The sequence below is a fragment of the Durio zibethinus genome, chromosome 2 (assembly GCF_047325235.1).
Source record: "Durio zibethinus cultivar Kanyao isolate XHJ-2024 chromosome 2, ASM4732523v1, whole genome shotgun sequence".
Classification (NCBI taxonomy): Eukaryota; Viridiplantae; Streptophyta; class Magnoliopsida; order Malvales; family Malvaceae; genus Durio; species Durio zibethinus.
This window is the reverse complement of record NC_143163.1, coordinates 31511301-31538111: the sequence shown is the minus strand read 5'-3', so window position 1 is coordinate 31538111 and position 26811 is coordinate 31511301. Positions and strand designations below refer to the sequence as shown.

General features: G+C 30.4%; 1 long non-coding RNA gene across 1 annotated transcript; it reads left to right on the top strand.

Moving 5' to 3' along the window:
- The first annotated feature begins 2780 nt into the window (after positions 1 to 2780).
- LOC111317846 (uncharacterized) lies at positions 2781 to 24283 on the top strand. The gene is made up of 4 exons (XR_002693538.2): positions 2781 to 2932; positions 3044 to 3115; positions 23686 to 23808; positions 23894 to 24283. It is a non-coding gene; the product is annotated as an uncharacterized LOC111317846 (long non-coding RNA).
- The last annotated feature ends 2528 nt before the right edge of the window (positions 24284 to 26811 follow it).

Here is a 26811-nt window from a genome sequence, read left to right as displayed (position 1 = left end):
ATTCAAAGCATTTCTGGCTAAAAACGTTTTCAATAATCCCCTTACAAAAAATTTTTAGGCATTATTCAATGTATTTTTGGCCAAAAACACATTGAATAACCCCATTTAATTTTTTTGTAAAGGATTATTGAAAGTGTTTTTCATGCCAAATGTCATATATAAACTAAATTTTTTACTAGCATAAACTTACAACTGACTTACATTCATTTTTAGATATATTTTTCAAAATGGTAACGGTTATTTTATAATTTTTATGTTAGGTCAAATATGAAAATAACGTTATTTTCTCTCTCAAAATCCTAAAATATCATAAGGAGATAGGAGTTTTCGATTCCAAGACTTTGGGTAATATTGAGAATATATCAGATTTCTCCATAATCAGATTTTCCTGATCTAAATGTTGGAATTAAAAACCCAACAATAAGATTTCGAAAAAAAATGTATGGATTTCATTGAACCAAACACCAGTGTATCATTGGCACCTTAAAGAATCAATAACAGTCCTCATTGACTTAAGGCCTAACTCAAACATCAATTAAGCTTGGGATATTGTTTTTTTTTTTTTTTCATTTTTTGTGGTGTTAATTGTTTAAAATTTGTGGCTGATGATAAAAAGACGAGGAAGCAGAATGAATATTATGTAATCAAATCTTGCCTGGACTTTGAGAGGATAACTATTTAAGCAATTTTATTGCCGGTGATCGTTAAACGTATATGACAAAGAGATTGGCTTTGAAATCAATGTTCCTTTATTGGCTTCATATAAGGACAAATAATATTTCTGATTTTGTAATTCATGTATATCTAACAAACACGTTTTTCTTTTCTTTCGTCTACTTTTTCTATCGTTCAAGCTATTAATAGGCCAAAGACTAGGCATGCTTCAGCCACCGACACAAAATGAATACAAAGAAAGACAGGCATGAATTGGAGGGTGCATGAATGACGCATATGCATGGTCACGCCCCTGGAAGAGTGGTGGTGACTAGCTAAGCTCTCCGAATAGAAAATGATATATGAAGGGACCAATGGGTTCCCAATAGAAAAGTTGCCCCACTTCCATTGTTCTGAGCTCTCTCTTATCATAAAGTAAAAGGACCATTCTTTTATGTTATGCCACATCTCCCACCGTCAAAACTCACAAGAGACATCCTTGCTTCCAAGTTGAAAACTCCATTCAAAGCACCAAATCCCTAACGTTATACGTTTTTAAGATAGCTTTCTCCACAAGTACTAAACAAAGTTGAAATGAGAGGGACAGTCCCACAAGTTGAGAGACGGCATATCAGTAGTAAATGATCCCCTCAAGCATTTCTGGATCTGAATCTTTTTTCTTCCTTTTTAAAAAGGTGTTTCTTAACAATTATCTAGGAGTTTTTCCTTAATTATAGCTGAATTAGTCCAATGTTGTGGAACAAAATGAGTGCGGATTCACTAATTACAAAAGGTTAGAATAATATATAAAAAAAATATAGATCATCCCCATAATTGTAGAATTGCAAATTAAGTTTGTGTTAATCCCATTAGTTAGGAATCGAAATAGTGAAACATAGAACATGTGTGTGTGTGTATATATATATATATATATATATACACACACACACATATCTTTGTCCTAGATAGTAGTGTAGAAGCAAAAGAGCAAGAGTTGAACAAGAGTTGTTTAATTCTCAGAACATGACAAAATTGTTTGCGTCCGGAATGGATTTTATTAGGTACCTGAAAAAGAAAGAGAATACGTCAGGAGAGGTCGGAGCTTGATCCGATGCTTGCTCTTTGAAGCTTATTCTGTATCATTACTCACCCTTATTTTTATTTTTTGCTCTCACTTCCTCCGAACATAGATTTGAGTGTTGAAAAACAAACACCAAACCAACTTTGACATCTCCATACTTGTTCTCTTTCTCGTGCGGGTGTCTGCCCTCGGATCTATTCTCGACGGAAACAAAAAATAAGTAGTACAATGTATTATCCCTCTTGCTCTCCTAATCTTATGAATCTATTACTTTTACAAAGAAAAATTAGAGCATGATAGGGAAATTTTTTTGGATCCTTTACAACCACATATCCAATCATATGCATATACGTATTTGCAAGAATGCAAGGGAATCATTTTCGATCCTGATCCTATTTTGAAAGGTCAGTTGTGCCACCTTAATTTCCAATAAACCAAAAGGTAACAGCACAAAGAAGAGCTTATATATTTAGGAATTTATTACCAATAACCTTGATTTAAATATAAATTTGATTTACACGACATTTTATACCCTTGCATTAGACTAAATTTTTTTATGATATTGAAATAATAAAGATCTGTTTAAAGTTTATAATTTTACTAAATTCATAGGTTTAATTATAAAAATTTTAAAATTAGCACTCTCAAATCTCAAAAATTTAAGTAGTATACATATAAACTCTCAAAATTGAAATTTTTGAACTTTTATTTTGTAAATGTTTTATGCTCATAATTATCATATCAATGATGAAAGAGCATATTTTAAAGTCATGGTACTTATAATAGTTAATAATTATATGTATAAAACTATTAAAAATAAATAAATATAAAAATTATATATGATTATTTGTTGGATTTGAGGGTTAATATGGAAGAAGATAAATGAGAAGCAACAAAAGAGACAAAAAGATAGAGGCGTTGGGCTTTGATCCAAAATGGGTTGATAAATGTAAACAGCTCCAACTACAAGAATTCCGGCCCATCTGCCATTGTTGTCTTTCGACGGCCTCTCCAACATACTTGCTATAATTACTAAAGGAGACTTAGAAATCAGGACCCAGAAGGAACATTCGGCTGTTAAAGGTCAATCACGTTTAAAAATTGTTTTTATTGCGTCAACGATGAGGATCCACTTAATGTCAAGAAATGATTTATAGACCCTTCTAGTCTTCAAGCAAGGGACGATTCTGCTATTAGGTAATTGATTTTTATCCTTAAGTTCTTCAGAACCCCAATATACTAGGATTTTGTCTTATTGAATTTCAGTGAGGTGATTGTTTTTCTTCTTTGGTTTTTGCTGGCAAGCAGAGGCCGATTCTGAGAGGTTTGGAGTTGGAGTTACCAGTGAGGCACAGAGTTTTTTTATGCTTTGTCTAAAACGTATGTTCGTTTCTTCTTCTCCTTCTTCTTCTTATTCTTCTTCTCCTTCTTCTTCATTTATGTCTAGTTTTTGAGTTTAAGAGCAAATTTGCCTCCTTTGGGGAAAATTTTTAAGGGATTATGCAGATAGGAAATTGACTCTATATTTTTTGAGGAATTAATCTTACATTTTTATGAACCTCTTGGAGGCATAATTTTGGCTACTTGTTAGGCATAAAGGTTAGAATGGGTTGGGAGACTGAAAAATGGATGAACTTGCGGGACAGTAGTAGAAAGAGAATAATTCTCGAGTGAGATAAAAGCAAGGAGGAAGGCTTTTTAATGCAGGATGGTAGTAATGAGATGCTTTGTTGTGTCTAAATCCATTTTGCTTGCTATGTGATGATCTGTTATAGCTATTCGCTTTCAGAAATGGTAAATGTTATCCTTAGGAAAAGTATGGTGTTAAAGTACCTCGACGAAGTAAGATGAATGCTAATAGGTTATGATGTAGTGACTTCACAATTAATATGTTGTAACTAAGGGAAGGGAGTTTTTGCATTTGACGTCAAAATGAATGAAGGAAACAATAATAGCTAAATAATGCTTTGTATTTTTAGTAATTTGTCGAATGATATTAACATGCCCCTATTTGATGAATAACTAAGATGGTGCTAAAATCATTATAAATGTCTAGTGCATCTTAGCTAATTCAGAATGGTTGGAAGGAAGGGATAAGGGAGAAATAGAGGCGGAAGGACCCTTGCGCAGTTGAAGAATAAGGATGTTTCAGGATGCATGAATATTTTTTTGAGATATTTCCATAATCATAATGCATGAAATTGACTAACCCGAAGCGTTGATAGTTGTCAACCTTTGAAAATTACAAAACCATTGGAATTTGTATTCCAAATCAGCTAGGATTGTGTAAGTTTATGCTTTTGTTCATTTTTCCCAAAAATGGGTCCAATGGCCTGGGTTCATTGGTATTTTCTTTGTTTCCTTTTTCTCGTGACATATCAGGATGATCTGGGAAGTGTAGTTATCTGTTTTTTAGCCCCTTGTAGTGGGGTTATCTGCTTTTTTGCCCCAACGTGCCGATTACTAGATGCTATAAAGAAAATATATTACAATATAAAAAAGCGATAAGTGAAGAAGGAAAAGAAGATGTTCTGCTACCTTCAGATCTTCTATTTGTAAGGTAGGAAAAAAAAAGGTTAATTCCATCTCTAATTGAGTGTTCACAACTTCTTATTCATTTGTTAAAGATAAGAGAGAATCTTTGTGGACTTTTATCTTCATATCTTCTTACGAGCTGCTTTTTCAGAGGTGGCATTTTAGTTGTTTCATCACTACTTGTGTCATAGCTTGACAGATGTGAAAATTCTTTCTTATCCTTTTTGGATATTGTCCAAATTTATTGCTTTATCATTTTCCAGGTTGAAAGAAATGGGAGAGGTAGTAAGTGTCTTATTCCATTGTTTCCATACTTCTTGATAATGAATAAGGAGGTTTTCTAGATAATCAAGATCTTTCATTCTAGAGAGTTTCTCTAGAAGTTCAATAGCTTGAGGGTCTAATTATCTTGCTTGGACTGTATTATAAAAAATTTGTATAAATATTTTCTTCGTACAAATTATATTGGTGGGTGCTTCGGCTAAGACATTTTTTGGCTATTTCTAATAGATCAATTCCAGCAGTGAATTGGCATAAACAAAAATGCTGAAAATTTTCCAAAACAAAATTTAGTTTTTCAATATTTTCATTTGTGGGTTCTAGTCTTAGTCTTTCTAGAAGTTTGGTTATCTCCTAGATTTGATAAGGTTAATAAAATCTTTCTCATTCAAAAATTTCAATTAAATTGGTGATGGTTATATATACATGTAAAAATTCTCATTTTTTACTAAATCAAATATTTTGGAATTGATAAAAGTTGGAAATTCTTCTAATAAATTAAAAGGAAGATTTTGTACAACTATTGCGCTTACAAAACTCATTTCGATATTTATTCTATCAAAAAGCTCATGATTAAGTCTAAACTTTAATTTAGGTATTCATTTTGAAAGTCCTTCATTATGGAGATAGGCTTGTGAAGAGTATTCTTCTAATTTTTCTTTCAAGATCAATTCACTTTCCAAATGAATAATATTGAAAATGTTTGAAAAAATGTCTTGTGGTAAGACCTTTTTAGCCTTTTCGAATAAGAAAATTTTTTGTAATTTAATAAAAAGTGAATGAACTATTTGTTTATTAAAATATTCACAAATTTCAAAAAAGTTGTTTATCTCCTCAATGTCAAATTCATCTTGCTCATTAGAATAAGACTTTAAAACAAGATTTTGAAATTTCTTTTTATCATTGACTTGTTGAGCCATTGATTCAAAAAGTTGAGTCAAATTTTTTTAAAGCTGGGCTTTCACCAAGAAGATGGGATTTCCATACATCATTCATTGATCTGATTGTATAATCCTTCTAGTAATCCTAGATTATAAAAATCATTTACCAAATCTAATTGTTGTGACTGTTATAGTTTCAACAGTTATTTTGTTGTTTTAATGATTTTTGAATAAGAGATTATAGAAAAGTTATTTGGATCCTTAAAATCCTTCTTCGATATTGTCCAAATTTATTGCTTCCTTATCTTTCGGGCTGAAAAAGGAGACTTCCAAGCCATGAAGGATGTATAGAACATCTTCAAATAAAAATGGAAAAAGTAAACACTCCTAAAGAAAGGGTAGAATACTTAAATATGGTAGAAGAATTCTATCATACACATATAGATCTTTTTACAAAATTTAATTACCATTATATGTTAAATTATGAAACTAATGATAAAAGTAGTAGTGATAAAGCAAGTAGTATAGATGAAAATAGTGATGTCAAAAAAGATGACAAGATTTTAGCTACAAATCCTGTAAATAAAACATCTAAATCTTCTAAAGAAGAAGAAATAGATACAAAATTTATGAAAGCAGATCAAACAAATAAAGGAAAAAGAAAATTAGGAGAAGTTTCTAACGATCAACATAGATTTCCAAATATAGGACGAAATAATACAAACAGAAAAAGTAGAAACCTCTGTTTCTCTTAGCATAGAACCAGTGCCCCAAAGTACAGTTGTTGAAACTTTAAACAAAAGAAATGTAGCTCAAGAAGGTAATTGTTTAGATCTATCAAAAGTAATAATATTAAACTATAGGAAAACCATAGAGGATTGGGCATAGTTTATGATTATTGTAGTAAACAACTATAAAGATACTTGATCAAAAGAAAGATTTTTCAATTATGTTTGCGGTACATTTTAAGCAGGTATACTTCAATTCCTTGGAAAATGGGAAAACTCTTCTCAAGGAAAAGCCCAAAAAGAAATACTTTTAAAATCAAATTGCTATGATACTTGATTTATTAAAAAATCATACAAATCTTTTACAAAAATGAGTTTTGTAAAAGAATGGATCTAGCATATCACAACAGTAAAGCTAGTTATGTGTTAACAAAGTTAAAACTTTGTGATTTTAGACAATTAGAAGAATGTTCTAAAAAAATACATTCATGAATACCAGAAATTGGATGAAAATCATTCACAATTTTCAAATGAACGATTTTTTCATAAATTACTATCACTATGGGATGAACTCTGTGATCAATAGTGTCTTGCATATTTGGAAAAGCATAATGTGTCAGTAGAAAACAAATAGTATATTGTTTCTATAGGTAATAGAGTCTATTTTACCTCTAAGCAAATAACAGAACATTATTTAAAGATTAAAGTTGCTAAACAGGTTAAAAGTAAACTAAATAATAGGTAGTGTACGAAGATTTTAGAAAATGAGTGAGAATTTGGCTATAAATGACAAGGCACACAAACCAAGAAAAATTTTAGAAATAGAAAAACAAAATGTTATAAGCTTATCAAATGGAGGCCTAAAAAGCATACATTTGATAAGAAAAAGAAATTTATTAAAAGAAAAACTTCTAATAAACAAAAAACAAATGCAAATGTTTTATTTATGATGAAGTCAAATAGCACCTAATTGTTTCAATAAAGGGAAAAGTGTTAAAAGGATGATAAAACCCTTGAAGATATAGAATTAGAAGTTTGTTTTGAAGAAGATATTGCATAAGAAGAAGTTATCTATGAGTTAGTATCTGAAATAGATTCTGACTCTGATGAAAAATATATTTTCATGCTAAATAATAGTAGTGAAGATATTGAAATACATGAAGTATTTGCTCAATAACAGCAAATGACTAAGCTTAGTGATGTATTTGATGATTAGATGGAAAGATTACAAACCATAAAAAAAGATGAAACTTATAAAATTTTGAAATTTACACCTTAGGTTAAAAGATATATTGAAAGATTTAATGGTAGTACTATTGCAAAAAATACAAAGAAAGGATTAGTGGAATTCCACTATTCACTAAGAAAAAAATTACAAGAGTAAAGTAATAACATCCTGCGGTTAGATTTATTCATTTTGGTTACTATGATCACCATAAAAGCATTATTTAGAGCAAGTGATTATATCCCAATCATAATTGTTTTATCAAATAAATGTTTTAACAATCTTATTAAAGCACTAATAAGAGGAATTTAATCTAATTTAGTCACATGAGTTGTTTGGTTTAAAGTAAAATTAAATTATTTTATATAAATAAATCATCCATTAATAGAAGAATGTTTTTATTTAAAAATAATGACAAAAACTTAGACTTGAAAGATATTATAAATGATTTGGATATTAGTTAGGTAGCTATCAATGAATATACTAATCATTCACACACTTTTATAAAAGAAGTTTATAGCAAAATTATAGAAAATTTTGAACTAGGATTTTTTGCACTAGAAATTAAACATAGATTAATGAATTTAAGAGATTTATCTGTCCCAACATAATGGTTATTAGAAGGGGTAACAAAAAAAAAGTTGTAGATCTTTTAAACCGATAGAAATTATGCATATGATAATAATTTATACTTTAAAAATGTTGCATCAAGCAGTAGTATTAATAAAAATTTATTATTACCAGTTATTTCTTTGATCTCAAACTCTTTTGTAACAGAAGAAGATGAGACAAATAGTTTGTGTGAACAATCAATTCAACAATCATAGTTACAACCAATGGGTGTGAAAATATAGCAATGCCAATATTTCTTGCTTAGCCTTGTATGACTTTTATTTCATCCAGAAACACTAGAAGAGAAGATATAAGAATAGCAATAATAAGGCAAATAAAAATACTTTGTTTCCTTTTCATGCATTGAGACATTAGTTGGAAACAATTTTATCTATAAACATTTGCCTTTTATTTAGGATCTGAAAATATAGTTGTCACCTTAGATCATCAACATATAGAATTACCCTTGTTAAAAACATATAAACACATGTGATATTGGTTTTAGACCAAAAATAAATAATATGGTATGTAGACACCCTAATTTGTTCGGGCCTAGGCTCAAGCCCATTGGGCTTGATTCAACAAGGGCCTAAGCCCATTGGATTTAGTTCAGCCCTGGCCCAATTTTAGTTTTTAGTTTTTAATTTTTAATTTAATTTTTTAATTTTATTATTTTCGTCATTTTTTTTTATTTTTGTTTTATTTTTATTTTGGTGTTTTGATCTGAAAATTAAACTTTAACTCTTGTTTCTTTCTGGAATAGTTTTTGGTAGAGTTGGACTGAGATTCAAGGATTGAATTCCAGTAAAAAAAAAAGAGTAAGAATTGATCAGAAATTATTTTTGATTAATGCCTATAAATAGAAGCTCAAACAAAAACATAAATTGAACCAGAGAGGAATCAGAGAAAAACTTAGAGAGGGATCTGAGAGAAAATACACAGAGAGGAAACAGAAGCTAAAAAAAGTTTTAGTGCGTTAGAAATAGCTTTAGGAATTTGTGGAAATTTTTTTAGAATTTTTGAAATTTTTTTTCTGAAAAATTTTTGAAAATTTTTGAAAATTCGGTGAAATTTTTCGATGAGATTCAAGTTTTCCTGTAAGATTTTCGGTCAACTTTGAACTTTTCGACAAGTTGCCCAATTTTCATTTTAACTTTTCATAAATCGACCAACTTTTCGGTGAGAAACTCAGATTTCGACAAGAATTTTTAGAATCCGGTTAAAGCTTAATCAATGTTCTTAGGATCGAGTACAGAGAAGGAAGAGAAAAAAAAGAGAAGAGAGAGAATGAGAAAGGCGCATATGTTGAAAAACTAAGCTATTTGCCTTTTATACCTACGTAAAACGACGTTGTTTGGGCCTTAAACAGACACTAGAATCTGCGTGTTTTCATTCGGGCTACCCAACCCATTGCGCTAACCCGTTTCAACCCGCTCCAAGAACCTTGCTATTAAGCCGAGCCGAGCTGAGCCGATTTTCAGTCAAGCCACGTTTTAAGCCGTGGTTTCTGTCTTAAGTCGAGTCAATCTTAACCGTAAGTCGAGCCATTTCCATTTATTTATTTATTTATTTTAAATTATTTTTTTAATTTATGTGTTTATTTATTTTAGGAGTATTTTTTACATGATTTAATTTAATAAAATAATAAAAATAATTTTTGGGATAAATATTAATTATTCAATGATGAAATTTATAAAAATTTCAAATGGTAAATTTTTATAAAATTTTTAGGTGAAAAATTTTGTCTAAATTTGTCTCAAATGGTGGAATAATATAGATAAAATTTCAATAACAAATAATTAATATTTATTTTCAAACCAAAAAAATTAAAAACATAAAAATATAAAAATTTCGGAATTAAATATAAATTACCCAAGGATGAGATTTTTAGAAATTTCAAATGATAAATTCTTAAGAAATTTTTAGGTGAGAAATTTGCTCTAAATTTGACCTAAATGGTGAAATGATTTAGATAAAATTTCAATACAAGTAATTGTATTCTTTTTCAAATAAAAATTTGGATTGAAAATATTTGATAATTATCTAAGGATGAGATTCTTAGAAATTTCAAATGGTAAATTTTTAAAAAAATCTCTAGGTGAAAATTTTTCTTTAAATTTGACCCAAATTATAGAATAATTTAGATGAAATTTTAATAAAAATAATTGTCATATTATTTTCTTTCTAAGGAAAAATGAGAAAAAGGAAATTTCTAAATAAATCAAAATGATGAAAATTTAAAAAATTCAAAGGAGAAAATATTTTTAATTTGATCCAAATTGTGGAATAATTAGATTCGTTTTCAACAAATAAAAATGATAATAATAAAAATGATAAATAAAATTTTTTCTGATGATAGAGCCTTTTCAAGAAATCAAATGGGATTCTTGAATACTCTTGAGGCGAGAAAGTATTTTTTAAAGAGTTCTACCAGATTGATGGAGAATCTTATAAATTGTTTTCAATATTTAACATAAAATTTGAAACCATTACACTCTAAACCTTAGGATAAATGTGAAAAAATATGGTACCATCCTTTGGATGAACATGTAGGGGTGTTATAATCTTTTTCACATATAACTGAACTCTCGAACCCTGTTTTGGTTAGTAGACCTGAACTTATTTTTTTAGGGACCTTTAATCAAGCTCAGGAGTTCCTTAAAAAAGATAGATTCTTCAGGTGACCAATTACACATAGTAAAAAAGATTGGTGGAGACTCAATTCATTTGTTAAATCTAGCTATAGATTTTCGGATCTATATATTATGACAGTTTGAAGACTCCACTGAAAATTGCTAGAGAGTCAAGCTATAATTTTTGAAGTTATCTTATCTTTTGAACTAATGGTTTTAAGTTATTTGTTTACTAATGTTTTTTCTCTTGTTTTTGTCTGATTTATAGGGACGATAACTATATGTTCCTTCTCACACACTATCACATGCATTTGCATTACATGAGTTCTATATTCGGACCCTATCTTTTTTAGGAAGGAGTAAAGTACTTACATTCTCGTGAGATGATAATTTTCGTAATGGTTAGCGAAATACTTTCACTCAATTTGAATCTTTTTCGGTGGTAGCCTGTGATTGGTAATGATTGGATTGTTTTACTAGTTTGTGATGCACAATGATGTAAGGAACAATTTGAAAACTTTTAGTGGTTAAAACCACCTAACTTTGCATATAGTTTACCTTTAAAAAGTTAACCTTAAGATAGAGCATTTCCTACCTATCAATAAATATAACCTAAAATTAGGACACAAGAAGGAACAATTTGTTATCTAACCGTTTTTGTTTGTTTTTGTGCATCACAACACGCATCCTCATGTTTTAAGCATTATCATGTTGCATCATTCTATGCATCATTTCTATCCTCATGTTTTAAGCATTATTATATCATATCATTTTATGCATCATTTTCATAATAATGTCTAACATCATCATTTGCATATAGGAAATATTTGTCACATATCAGTTATTGATAAATCAGATCTTTCATTTACATCCATGAAAAGTCAAATGCAACCAAAATCTACATTAGTCCTTCATGAGTCTGTCCAGCAACTGAAATCAAGTTAGATAAAAGGTAAAAAAAAAACAAAAAAATTGCTTGTCTGAGGCTTTTATTTCATCATTACCCGAGAAAATTCATCTCGAGTTACAAAAAATGATCTAGCTGACTTAAGTAGTGTTTGGGGATGCATGAGTAGGATAAGGCAGGACGCATTTGAGAACAGATATGGAGATATAGTTTCACTGCTTCAGGTGAAAGTGGACAATAATTTGATTAGGGCTATCATCCAATTTTGGGATCTTTCTTATAGATGTTTTATCTTCAATGAAGCAGACATGGTGTCCACAATCGAAGAGTATATAGTCCTACTTCGCTTTGATCTAGCAAAACCAGATAAGATTGACTGGTCCAACAAGGTGGGCTATCGTAAAAAACTAGTGCAAATACTTAAACTTAGTTTGCCTCAAGTCGAGTCATGTGTCAAGATAAAGAGAGAAAGTAAGGCTATTACATGGAATTTTCTACTAGATTTCATCTAAGGGCACATAGATGATGAGCAGAGATTAGCGGTTATGACTATAGCTTTATATGGATTGGTGATCTTCTCGAAAGTCATTGGATATGTTGATGTTGCAGTGGTGGATTTTGTTGATCAGTTAGCATTCAGGTCAATGTAACACCAACTATTTTTGTAGAAACCATTCGTTTTCTAAACTTTTATCGTAGAAATGGTAAAGGTCAATTTAATAGATGCCTACATTTGTTTTATGTGTGGATGAAGAGTCATATGGAATGCAAAAAAAGTCAATTTCGTAAACCATACCTTTATTCTAGTATTCCTATCAAGGAGTTCTATTATAGCACATACCATCAAGCAAAGTCAAAAGAAAAGTGGGTTTCTTATTTTTGAGCCTTTGATAGTCCAAGGATAGTTTGGAAAGCACCTTGGATGCGTTATGATACAGTATTATACAGTTGTGAAAATTAACCATGGGTGTTCTTATTGGGTTTATGGGGTGTTTTATTTATGCCCTAACTTTAGTGAGAAGACAATCCAGATGTGAGCAATTTATTCTGAAAACTTATGGACTTAACCAGTGGGAGTTCTCATTCACTGATATAGGGGCATATAGAATGGTTGAAAAGATCAAGAAGGCATGGAAGCAAACCACTAGGGTTAACCAAGGGAGGTTTACTTATGACGTCACTCCAAAATATAGTGTGTGGCATGCAAGGAGGGGAAAGGACATTATGCTTCCTAGTGAACAAATAAGACATTTCCCAAAATCCATTATTTAGGATCCTTTGCTTAAAATGGAAACAGATAAGAGAAAACTCCAATCCAAGAAAGATGAGTTGGAATAAAAAAATAAGCCATTGAAATTAGAAATAGAAGAAAGTTTATGACTTTAAGAGTTGAAAATCCAGAGCTTGACAGAGTAAAAAGATCAGTAGAGAGCCTTATTTAATGATCTAGATATGACACATTCATCAGTCACACTTGAACTTGCTCGATTTTTGAAAAAAAATGAATTGCTAAAAGTAAGGGTGAAAGAAGAACAAAAGTCCACTGCTAGAGCACATAGACATAGCCAGATGTTACAAGAGATAGTGGATCGATACACAGCACAAGTAAAAGCCTTGTCTGATGAGTGTAGGAGATAAACTCAATAGAGTGGGCTATGGAAGGACATGTGCACAGAAAAATAAGTGCATCTAAAGTATTTGTTTGATCAGTTATGCGTTGTCGCAGATAAAGCATCAGAAATGAAAGAAAAAATGAAAGATTTGAAGGCTGTGGTGCAGCTAGTGGGAGTCCATGAACAACAACTGTTTGATTTCCTATATGAAGCACAAAATCATTATCAGCAAGCTATGAAGTTTATAAGGAGGCATTAGAAATAAAGGATGATGTTTAAGACTTTAGAATATTGCTTTGACTTTATTAGGATGTAATTTTAAAATTTTATAAAGTTTCAAACGGAGATTTCTTTTATCGATATTGGTGATGTGGTAAATATTAGTATAATTAATGCATACATTTGCATATCATGCATAGTTTCTAATAATCTTATAATTGTGGTACTCAATGTTCAAAAGATAGCTTCATCCAGCAGAAACTCTACCCATCGATATAACATCAAAGCTAAAGTCAAACAAATGGAGCAAAAAAACTCTCACCAATTTGAAAAATTAGAAAAAGCTCAAAAAAAGATTGAGAATGAGTTGGCTAAGATTCTGGATGCTCTTAACAAGTTGAATAAGGGAAAAAAGGTAAAAGAAAACACAAGCCAACAAGGCCCTTCATCATAAGAAGTTACTGATCCCTTATATCCATTTGGTTTTGATCCACCTCAAGTTCAGTCCACACAAGAGGTTCCACCATAACAATTCATATACCCTACATATCTTGGAATGCCATCAGCCTCTAATCCAAGGTATTTTCATAGCTATGTGAATCCTGTCTTTACTGAAAAGGCAGTAGAACCAATTTAAGTCCCTGATTTGAATGAACTGAAAGAAAAAGATAAGGAAAAGATAAAAGTGAAAGCTCAAGAAGACTCTAAAATCAGTATACTAGAATAAAGACTATAGGCTGTGGAAGAAATTGGTTTTTATGGCTCAATTGATGCTGCTGGGCTTTGCTTAGTACCTAATGTAGTCATTCCTCATAAGTTCAAAATACCAGAATTTAAAAAATATGATGGTATAAAGTGCCTAAAGACTCATATCGTCATATACTATCAGAAGAGGGCAACCCATGCTCATAATGAAAATTATTAATGCATATTTTTCAAGATAACCTTACAGGGTCAGCTGCTAGATGGTATGTCCAGCTGGATAGAACCCGCATCTATTTCTAGAGTGATGACTCATGACTTCATCAGTCAATATCATCATATTATGGATTTGACTCCTAATCGTTTATCTTTACAGAATCTGAAGAAAAAGGTAAACGAGTCATTTAAAGAATATGCTCAAAAGGAGGGATGTAGCTTTTCAAGTGCAACCTCCTCTAATTGAAAAGAAAACTACAGTGCTATTCATCAGCATTCTAAAATCTTTCTATTATGAAAAGATGATAGGGAAGGCGACCAAGAATTTTATCGACAGTGATTTCAAAAAAAATTATTAAGAGTGCCATCAAGCATGGCAAGCTAGAATGAGGGGAGGCATTAAGTAAAAGAGCTCTAAAGAAAAAAGAGACTAAAGCTCAGGCTGTGAGTTTTTATAGGAAACAATTCAGGAGTTATCAATCCTATCCATCTCAAGGTTATTTTTCATACTATTTTACTGTGAATAATGCATCATCTTACCCAAACCAGCTAGCTCCATAATCATCTTATTCATCCATATACCAGTCAATTTTTAGCCATCATGATATTACATATAGCCTTAACATTCAAACTCCTGCAAGACCCCAAATTCGTCTTACTAACCCAGTAAGTGGTTCACGAGAGCAACGGATTATCCGTGAAAAATTCGTATTTGATCTAATCCCCATGACTTATACGGAGTTATACCGAGAGCTTTATAATAGCCACTTGATTAACCTCAGCATGTGGAGCCATTTAAGCCACCTTATCTCAAGTGGTATGATTCTACAGCCTAATATCACTACCACTATGAAATTGTTACCATTTTACTAAAAATTACACTGCTTTAAAGCATAAAGTGCAATAGTTAATCAATGATAGAATGATAAGTTTTGATCAAGAAAAAGTAACAACACTTAATGTTAGTGGCAATCCACTGTCAAATCACAATGTCAATGCTCTGAGTGAAAATCAAAAATACATTAATCAGAAAAAGGCTTGAAAAGCTACAATAAATTGAGGGGCAAGATGTCAATAAAGATCCTTCACCTGATCGCATAAGGGCACAATTTTAAAGAATGAAGATAAGGCTGGTTGAAAGTTTTTTTATCATCTTAGGATTTCTTTTAGAGTAATGTTAGGTTTCTTTTAGGCAATAGGATTTCATTTGTTATCATTTCAATAAAAGGCAATTTAGTGAATTTCATTACATTTTTTTCACTCAACCATTGTTTCATGTTTTGTCACATTTCATAACTTTTCATTCTCGTTCTCAAATTTCAGATGATAAATATTTAGAGAATGATAACAATAATTTTGGGATTTAATTTTGAGAACTCATTCACACTAATATGAAAAGATGGTTTGAGAAAAAAAAAAGTAAAATGTTGCTAGAGATGAAATAGATATATTTTAAAGATGTACAATCTTTTATACAGATCCATGAGCTTGTTTTTATTCAATAAATGATGTTTGAAGAAAGTATTCATATTTGAGATGAAAAATGATCACATTTCTTTTATCATTTGAAAAATCATTTATTGCTACCCCTTTGAGCTTATTTAAAAAAAAAAATTTGACCAAGGATCATCCTCCACATTGGAGGTATTTTTGAAAAAAGAAAAAAAAAGACAAAAGATAATAAAAGGTCTCAAAAAGAGAAAGCAAAGCAAAATGAAGGAAAGAGAGAAGAAAAATATCACAAGCAAATTGGGGCAAAGTAATGAGAATCTTTTGTGTAGGGAATGGGATGGAAAAGAAAAGTAGTAAAATGATGTAAAGTGGGGTAAAATGTCAAGTTGCATCAAATGATGATCCTTTGGTTTTAAACCCTTTAAACATATATATTGAGTCTATTTTATCCATTTTTTTCATGATCCTATACTATGGCCTACATTACAACCTTAAAAAGTTCATTTGAACGAAGTGTGAATACTCGAATTGAATATTCATATGTTAGGCAAAAGTATGCTCGTGATGGAATCATATTATTGCCCTAAAGATTAATATGTGAGAGATATCAACAATGGATGAAAGATGAGAAAAAAAAGAAAAAAAAGGAAAATGGATGAAAAAAATGAAAAAAGTGAAAAAAAAAGAAAAAAAAGAAAAAAAATTAAAAAAAATATCAAAGGAGAAAAAAAAAGACTCAAATTGAAAATTCGAAAGGACAATTTGGATAGACCAAATCTCTGAGTTAAAAGTTGGATGAATAGTTCAAATATATAAAAGATCAAGGCATCTAAAGATCCTCTAAAGTTGGGGCAAAGTTTGATGAACTCAAAATGATTTTGACAATCAATGGAATGAGTTTTTGAAAAAGAATCTTGAATTAATGTTTAAAATTATCTGAATATTCATTTGTCCCAATGATATACAGTCAACTTGTTTCTTTTCCCATTTACTTTTACACTAAGACTCATTTTTCATTGATTGTTTTTCTCCCAATGCATTATCTGCTCTTTTGTTTTCACATCCTTAAAGTGAATCGAGAAAATGTTTGATTGCATCGGGTTTATCAAGAATTGAAATGATAATGAATGAATATGTGTTTAAAGGAGTCTTGCATTCTTTTGAAAAGAAATCCAAAATGATAAAGAAAAATGAAGAGATCGTAGAAACCTAAGAAGGATGATTTAAGATAACACGAGGTGTGATCAAATGATGAAAATAGTGTTAGGTTGGTCAACAAATGAAGAGAGTGCAAAAACTTAAAAAGGTGCTATGATCAAGTGATGAATACAAGAATGAATTTATCAACATGACTTGCGAGTTATGATTGAATGATGAAAATAATCAGTGGATAAAGTTTGATGTGGAATGGTTAATGCTGAGACACTTATGAGTAATGACTCAGTGATGGTGGAGAAAACTTGTTCTGAAATTTGTTAGTGCTGAGAAGTTCATGAATAGTGGTCAAGTGATGATCAATTGATGAAACTTGTTTCAAACTATTGAGAAACTGAACAAGAAAAAAATACGAAATGGGAAAGTTTTGAGAGCCATATTACCATAATTATTTAGGATTTCATGACATTATTGACATTCGCATTACATGTATCATATTGGCATGGTTGTTTGAATAATACATGCACATAATTTAATAAATTAAACTTTTTTTAGACATGCATGGCGCTATGAGAATATAGGTTGTTGCATTTGCATCATTAAGAAGGGATTTGTATCTTTGGTCATGACATTCATTCATGCAAATTTTAAGTCACTTGAAAAATAAATTATGAATATTTTGATGAGAATTTTTGAGAACTCAAATGAAAATCTTTGAGTTTCAAAATGAGAATCTTTGAGGAGTGAAACCCTAAAGTTCGTCGAATGTGAATTTTCGAACAAATGAAAAGTTTTGAACTTTTGGATGTGAATCTCTAAAATTCAAATGAAAAGCTTTAGATTTTTGAATATGAATCCCAAGTTTGCCCAAATGAGAACCTTTGAAAAGCTTTGAACTTTTGGATGTGAATCTCCAAAATTCAAATGAGGTTCTTTAAATGTTGGATGCGAGTCTTGCAAGTTGCAAATGTAAATTTTGAAATCTCGCAAATTTGAATGAAACTGAAATTTTGAGATCAAATTTCAATAAATTCTTATGAAGTTGAAAAGTTCATGCGAATCTAAACCTCTGAATGTTGAACTCAAATTGTGAATCTTTGAGTTTCTATTACAAAATTTCTTCAGTTACGATCTATAACTCTTTTGGACATGATTGTCAAGAAGCAATTTATTTTCTCAAAGTTTGTTGCCTTTATTTAGATGAGCCATTTTTTTTTTCAAAGTTCGTTACCTCTATTCAGATGAGCCATTTATTTTTTCAAAGATCGTGGCCTTTATTTAGAGGAGCCATTTATTTTTTCAAAGTTCGTTGTCTTTATTCAGAAGAGCCATTTATTTTCTCAAAGTTCGTTGCCTCTGTTCAAAGTAGTCATTTATTTTCTGAAAGTTTGTTGCCCCTATTCAGAGGAGCCATTTATTTTTGAAGTATGTTGCTTCTATTTGATGAGTTCTGTTAAAAAAAAAAAAGAAAAAAAAAGCATAAAGTTGTTTGGATGACCATGAGCAGGGTATCTACGTCTTTGCACAATTTTTGTTTCATAAAAAATATGCAAAGAGGGGTAGCTGTAGACACCTTAATTTGTTTGGGCCCATGGCGGGGCCCCATTAGGCCCATTGGGCCTGATTCAACAGGAGCCTAAGCCCATTGGTTTAGTTCAACTCTGGCCCAATTTTAGTTTTTAATTTTTAATTTAATTTTTTAATTTTATTATTTTCATCATTTTTATTTTTTATTTGTGTTTTATTTTTATTTTGGTGTCTTGATCTAAAAATTAAGCTTTAATTCTTGTTTCTTTCTGGAATAGTTTTTAGTAAAGTTGTCATTGAATCCTAGTAAAAATAAAGAGTAAGAATTGATCAGAAATTGTTTCTGATCAATACCTATAAATAGAGGATCAAACAGAAACATAAAGGAAAATCAGAGAGGAATCAAAGAAAAACTCAGAGAGGGATCAGAGAGAAAATACACAGAGAGGAAACAGAAGCTAAAAAAGGTTTTGATGCGTTAGAAACAGCTTTAGGAATTTGTGAAAAATTTTTTAGAATCCGACGAAATTTTTCGATGAGATTTAAGTTTTCTAGCGAGATTTTCGGTCAACTTCGAACTTTTCGACAAGTTACCCAGTTTTCGGTATAACTTTTCAGAAATCGATCAACTTTTCGGTGAGAAATCCAGATTCTGGTAAGAATTTTCAGAAAATAGTTAAAGCTCAACCGGTGTTCTTGGGATCGAGTAGAGAGAAGGAAGAGAAAAAAAAAAGAAGAGAAAAAAGGAAAAAGGTGCATCCGCTAAAAAGCTAAGCTATTTGCCTTTTATATGTGCACAAAACGATGTCGTTTTGGCCCTAAATAGAGCCCAGGATCCGCGTGTTTTCATTTGGGCTACCCGATTCGTTGCACTGACCTGCTTCAAGAATCCTGCTGTTAAGCCAAGCCGATTTCCAGTTGAGCCAATCTTAGCCTTGGTTACTATCTTAAGCCGAGCCAATCTTAGCCGTAACCCTAGCTATTTTCATTTATTTATTTATTTATTTTAAATTATATTTTTAATTTATGTGTTTTTTTTTTATTTTAGGAGTATTTTTTACATGATTTAATTTAATAAAATAATAAAAAAAATTTGGGGATAAATATTAATTATCCAATGATAAAATTTATAAAAATTTTAAATGGTAAATTTTAATAAAATTCATAGGTGAAAATTTGTCTAAATTTATCTCAATTTGTGAAATAATATAGATAAAATTTCAATAACAAATAATTAATATTTATTTTCAAGCCAAAAAAATTAAAAACATAAAAAGCATAAATATATAAAACTTTTCGAAATTAAATACAAATTACCCAATGATGGATTCTTAAAAATTTTAAATGGTAAATTTTTAAGAAATCTCTAGGTGAAAAATTTTCTCTAAATTTGACCTAAATGGTGGAATGATTTAGATGAAATTTAATACAAGTAATTGTATTCTTTTCCAAATAAACATTTGGATTGAAAATATTTGATAATTATCTAAGGATGAGATTCTTAGAAATTTCAAATGGTAAATTTTTAAAAAAATCTTTTGGTGAGAAATTTCTCTAAATGACCTAAATTGTGGAATAATTTAGATGAGATTTCAATAAAAATAATTGTCATATTTTTTCTTTCTAAGGAAAAAAAAGAAAAAAAGAATTTTTAAATAAACCCAAATGGTGAAAATTTTAGAAATTCAAAAGAGAAAATATTTCTAATTTGGCCTAAATGGTGGAATAATTAGATTCATTTTCAACAAATAAAAATGATAATAATAAAAATGATAAATAAATCTTTTTTCGACGACGGAGCCTCTTCAAGAAATCAAATGGGATTCTTGAATACTCTTAAGGGGAGGAAGTATTTTTTAAAGAGTTTTACCAGATTTATGGAGAATCTTAAAAGTTGTTTTCAATATTTAACATAAAATTTGAAACCATTAGACTCTAAACCTTAGGATAAATTTGAAATAATATGGTACCATCCTTTGGATGGGCATGTGGGGGTGCTATAACCTTTTTCACATGTAACCGAACTCTCAAACTCTGTTCTAGTTAGTAGACCTGAACCTATTCTTTTGGGGACCCTTAGTCAAGCTTAGGAGTTCCTTAAAATGATAGATTCTTCAGGTGGTCAATCATACCTAGTAAAAATGATTGGTGACGACTCCATTCATTTGTTAAATCTAGCTATAGATTTTCGGATCTATTTATTATGACATGGTATAAAAGTCATTAATGAAAAACACTGGTTATACCAAATATCAAATGAAAATTTTAGTGATGAAGCACTAAAATTATGGTCTAGAAAACCTAGATATCGTAGTTAACAAATTACAGATCTTACAAAAATTATTAAAGTAAAACACATGATCTATGCTAAACAAGATATAGATGAATTTGATGTGAAAATTAAAGAATTATTAGATAAATGATTAATAGAAGAAACTACTAGTCCTCATTCTAGTCCAACATTTTTGCTAAGAAACCATGTAGAACAAAAAAGAAAAGAAAAAAAGGAAAAGCTTGTATGGTAATAAACTATAAAAGATTAAATCAAAATTTAGTCTTTGATGGTTATTTTATACCAAGAAATGATGTACTTATTAATTTAGTAAAACGTATTAATATTATAGCAAATTCGATTGTAAATCAGGTTTTTGGCAAATCATACTTGTAGATGCATCAAAACCTTTGATTGCATTAGCTCCAAAAGGACACTATAAGTGGAATATTATGCCATTTGGATTATGTAATGTTTCACAAATATTTAAAAGATGGATGAACTCTATTTTTGAAAAATATAAAGATTTTTGTGTTGTGTATATTAATGATATTTTAATTTTTTCTTAATCATTAAATGAGCACAAGAAACACCTAAATTTAATCGCCCAAGAATTTATAAAAAATGGTATTATTTTAAGTCTTAAAAAGATAGAGCTTGAAAAAACGAAAATCAAATTCTTAAGATTAAACCTATCTTCTAAAGGAATCAAATTACAAGATGATATTATAGTAAAATAAAGGAATTCCTTAAAAAGCTAGAAGATAAAAGGCAACTTCAATGCTTTTTACGAATTCTTAGCTATGATTGGCAATTTATAAAGAATCTTTCTAAAAAAGAAAGGGTTTTATTAAAAAAAGCTTAAAAAAGATATTCCATTTGAATGGACAGAAAAAAGATTCTGCTATTATTAAAGAAACAGAAGAAAAAACTAAAAGAAGTTCCTAAGGTTTATCTTCCTAAACCAGGAAACCAATTAATACTAGAAATTGTTGCCTCTAAAGAGCATTGAGAGATGTGTTTTAAAAATCAAAGCACATAAAAATGAATTAATATGTGGATATAATTAAGGAAAATGTAAACAAAATGAAATAAATTATATTACGTTTGAAAATGAATTACTTGCTATAAAAAACGGGGTAAGTAGATTTCATATTTATTTAATGTCTGAACAATTTATTATTAGAACTAAGAATTAGATTGTAAAAAAAAATTTAAAAATAAAAGGCTTAAACTAATCCAAAAAGGATTAGAAAGTACAATTTTTTATGCCAATATAATTTCTCTATTGAATATATAAAATGTGCTAATAATGTTATTGTTGACATTCTTAGCAGACCACACGGGAGATCGAGGTAAAAACCTCTTGAACAAGTGGGACATTGGGTTACAAATAAGCAACCTAAACAAGGATTTTCATTTCTTTCCATACAAATCTTAGAAATCCTAATCAAGGAATAAGGGTTCAAACTCCAATACCAACAGTTCAATATCCTAATCCAGGATATTATTTTTATCCCTCTATTCCACCACAAGCAGTGATAGAACCATATTAATTTTCTCAATGGTCTTAGGATCCAAAGAAATTTTCTACAATCTCTTATTCAGAGATTATTAAAAGAACAGAATCATTGTTGAAACCATGATAATCACAACAATCAGATTTGGTAAAAGATTTTTATAATTCAAGATTATCAGAAGTATTACTCTTCGAAAGTGAGATGAGCAAGAGTAGTTCATTCACTTTTAATTAAATTATAAAAAAAAAAATTTATTTGAAAATGCTAAAAAGGTCTTACCACCAGAAAATTTTTTCAAATATTTTCAATACTATTCATTTGAAAAGTGAATTGATTTTCAAAGAAAATTTAGAATAATACTTTTCACAAATCTATCTCCATGATATAGGGTTTTCAAAAGGAGTAAAGTTTAGACTTAATTATGAACCTTTTGATATAATCAATATTGAAATGGGTTTTGTAGGAGATAAATTTAAAAATCTTTTTCTTAATTTATTAAAAAAAATTTTGGCTTTTATCAAATTCAAAATATTTGATTTAGTATAAAATGATAATTTTTACATGTATATTCATATAACCATTACCAGTTTAATTGGAATTTTTTAACGAAAAAGATTTTATCAAACCTTATCAGATCAGGATGTAACCAAATTTTTGGGAGGACCAAACCTGCTACTAGCAAATGAAAAAGTTAAAGAACTAAAAATTTGCTTAGAAAATTTTTCAGCATTTGAATTTAGACTGTTGGAATAGGTTTATTAGAAATAGCCAAAGATGTTTTAGCTGGAGCACCAACCAGTATAATTCATATCGACGAAAAAAGAATATCTGTATGAAATTTTTATAATATAGTCCAAGCATGCTTGACAATTAGACCCTCAAGCTATTGAACTTTTAGAGAAATTTAAGATCTTGATTATCCAAAAAGACCTCCTTATTCAATATCAAGAAGAATGGGAATAATGGAATAAGAAATCTACCACCTCTCCTGTTTCTTTCAACCTGAAGATAAAGAAGTAATAAATTTGGACAATATCCAAGAAATATAGGAAGTTTCATAGCTATCAAGCCATGACGTAAGCAATGATGAAACAACTAAAAGACCATCTCTAAAAATACAGCTCTTAAGAATATAAAAAAAAAGACCATAAAATTTCTCTCTTATTTTCAACAAATGGATCAGAAGTTGCAGACACCCAACTAGAGATAGAGTTAAACTTTCTTTTCTTGCCTTATAAATAGAAGATCAGAAGGTAGTGGAAATCATCTTCTTTTCCTTCTTCACTCATTACTCTGCAACTTTTACTTGGTATTAGAGCATCCAGTAGTTAAGATTCATTATCGATCTTTGCTTATGCACCAAATAAGGACTAATTTTTGTCTCTATGGGCTTCCTTGAAGTTTGTCTATTTATTGCTCTGGATAATTATGTTGAAACCTACAAACTTTACATTAAGACCACACATATAATCAGGCTTCCTGTGCACTGGGACTAGACTGTCATTGTTTTATTAAATGAGGTGCGTGTGAGCAGTCCATATCTCCCCGAGTCTGTGATGGAGGAACTCCTCCAGCCAATGAACGGGTGAAGAAAGTGGTAAGACACTCAAAGGGATCTGGCATATCTTTTTGTAGGTAAAATGATTAGCATATCATTTATTTATGTTAATTTTCTTTTTCAGTTGGATTTTGAAAGGAAGAATGCAAATTCGTGCTATAGTCCATGATGATCTCACATTTGTGTTGTCCAAAGGTTGGAAAAACCAAAAAGGTGCTATGATTGGTATATCGTGGTAGTTATCTGACCTCACATTTTCTTAGTTTATTGAAAGAATTTAAACAAATCGTGATACTGAATTGTTAATTCTAATATCATGCTACCTCTACCTTTTAGTTGGAATTACTAAATCTGAAGTCTATAACCTTAATTTGTGCCTCATTAGCATTTTCCAATAAGGCAGCCACATATTGAAATATGACAAAGGATAAGCTGTGGAAAATTTGCCACACGCTGCTATTGTTTTACTGTTAAGAATATTCGCCCTTGAAATGGTTAATTTCACATTGTTCAAGCTTTCCGCGTTGTTGCTAATTTCAACTCCATACTGATTGATCATTTTGTCTCTTTTTCTCCCCTTACACTTTGAGAATGTTTTGGGTGGAGGTCTCCAAAAATATAATTGATTACTGTGTATGAGATCAGGAGGAATAATATATGAATGAATGCTATAGGAAGGAATATGATGGAATTGGTATGGCGAAAGGAGATAAAAGTGAATGGTATAAGGAATGAGAATCAAATGTTGCTGATGGGGTATCGCTTATAATTAGTGGTAGTATTCTGCAAATTTCTTATGGCATGCAGAGTTCTCCATGTTATGCCCAAGAGTTCATGGTTTTTCGTCTTCTGGTTACAAATTCATTTGCTATGAATACTTAGTAATGAATAAGAAGCACCTCTTTCTTCTGGTAATCTTGACTGCTGCTAATACATATTTTGTATTGGAGGAGCATACACTGACGCATCTTGGTTACCTGCATACCAGCAAGGTCTAACCATTAAAAAAATAATGATAATATTTTCAGCAAGTTACATCCTCGAACCCAAAGGCCACGCCTTTCCCCAAGAATTTCTCTGCTTAAAGGAAAGCTAATCGTATGGGCATCTTTGGCCCAATGGACCATCTCTCAACCAACAGCTAGACCTTCCGGAACCCTACAGATTCTTGCGTTTTAACAACTCACAGTATTTTCCCCCAACAGCTGTGTTATTGGATTAGGCGTATTAATGGTCAATATTTGATGTTTTAGTATTCCACTTGCCTCATCTTCTCACCAACATTATTTGCATATATATATAGCCATATTCTGGTAAGAACAAAACGTATAGTAATTGCAATCAAAGCTTAAAAACTAGGAGTTCAAATTCTAAGATGCCTAGCACCCGTCTTTACCAGTAGGACGGGTCTTTTCTGACAGGCTATTAATAACACAAGTGGGAGATGAGTGACAGAAAATTGTACCCCGCAATTCCCGGAACTGCTCATCAGGCCATCGACTGTGGATGACCACATGTTTTGGCTTAAATTTAAGCGTGAAAAGTGTTTCTCTTATAATAAAAAAATTAACTAGCCAGACGATTGCTGGATGAGCAGCTCTAGGAATTTAATTTTTTTTTTTTTAATTTTTCATTATAAGAGCAATATTTTTTTTCGTTTTTTTAAAAATTATAATTGTTCACTTAGATCAGTCAATTGCTTCAAGAGAGTAGTCAGCCGCTACTTTATATTTTCTGTTTTAAGAAAATTACAAGAAAAAGGGTGGTCGATTCCACCTTTGACTTTTGGATCAGAGGAATAAAGCAGTCGACTTTCTATCATTCCAAAAAGTATTCATGGTCAGGGCAGTCAACTTCCCTCTATAGCAGGGGATTGCCTTGAACCTTTTAATTATTCAGAAGACTCTTTATGTAATAGCAATCGACTTCCCGACTAGTATTACTATTCAATTGTGGCAACCGATCCTCCAACTTAAGCAATTGACTGCTTCTTTGTACATTTGAGTATCAAGATTTTGCTTAGTTACTGTATAAATAAAGTAGTTGACTACTTCATGATGGACTGCCCTCCTTCGCAGCCTAAAGCAGTTTAACTTCTTATGATATGGTAATCACCTGTTTTCTTGGACAGTCTTCTAACCTAAATTTTTTTTGTGTCTTTTAGACAATGAAATTCTTTCCTTAAGCTATTACTAAACTTAATATAATTCCTCTTATAATTAAATTTTTGCTTAATGAAAATATTTATAAGACATTACGTGATCCAAGATCTAATGAATTGAGCCTACATTTCTAACAGAAAATTAGAAAATAAAAACAAATATAAATTGCGTTAAGTTGAAAAGAAAATAAGTTGAAAATCCATCTTTATCCATAGAACATAAGCCCCTAATTCACGGCTGTGATAATGAAACTCTAGTCAAAATTATTGTCTGGGAAAATTCCATCTTTTCTAATAAAAACAAAATCCTCATTCAATTTCGAAATCGTTCATTGCATGCCAATATTAAAATGGCTAAGCTGCAATCGTACTTGGTTCTCTTCTTGTTGGCTTTTTCTTTATTGTCTTTCTCCCTACTACTTTATATACCAATGCTGAAAATATACAAAGAAATTAATAGTTGTTCGGACCTTTTCCATTTCAGCAAACTGAAAGTTTTTGAAATAATGGGATTTTACTTTAATCTATAAACACAAATATTTTATATTGCCTGGAACCAAGACAAATTGCTCATAGTCATAGGCAAGAATATGATTATAAACAAGTCATTATTTGGTGGCAAAAATCATGCTAAAACAATCTCATATGAACTATTACATATTAATGAAAAAGTTTCGAGTTAAAATTTCCTTTTCCAAGTTGTTAAGAAAGCAAATGTCTTTGCGAGGTAGGACCAGATTTATCTAGTTCCGGCCAACCATTATCTAAATTTGATGATACCTGTAAATGGTAATGTTCCATATTTAAGGCATTAAAATTGTTCTAACACTCTTTTGATGAGCTGGGTGACATGTTGTAACAAGTTTGATCAACATAAGCAC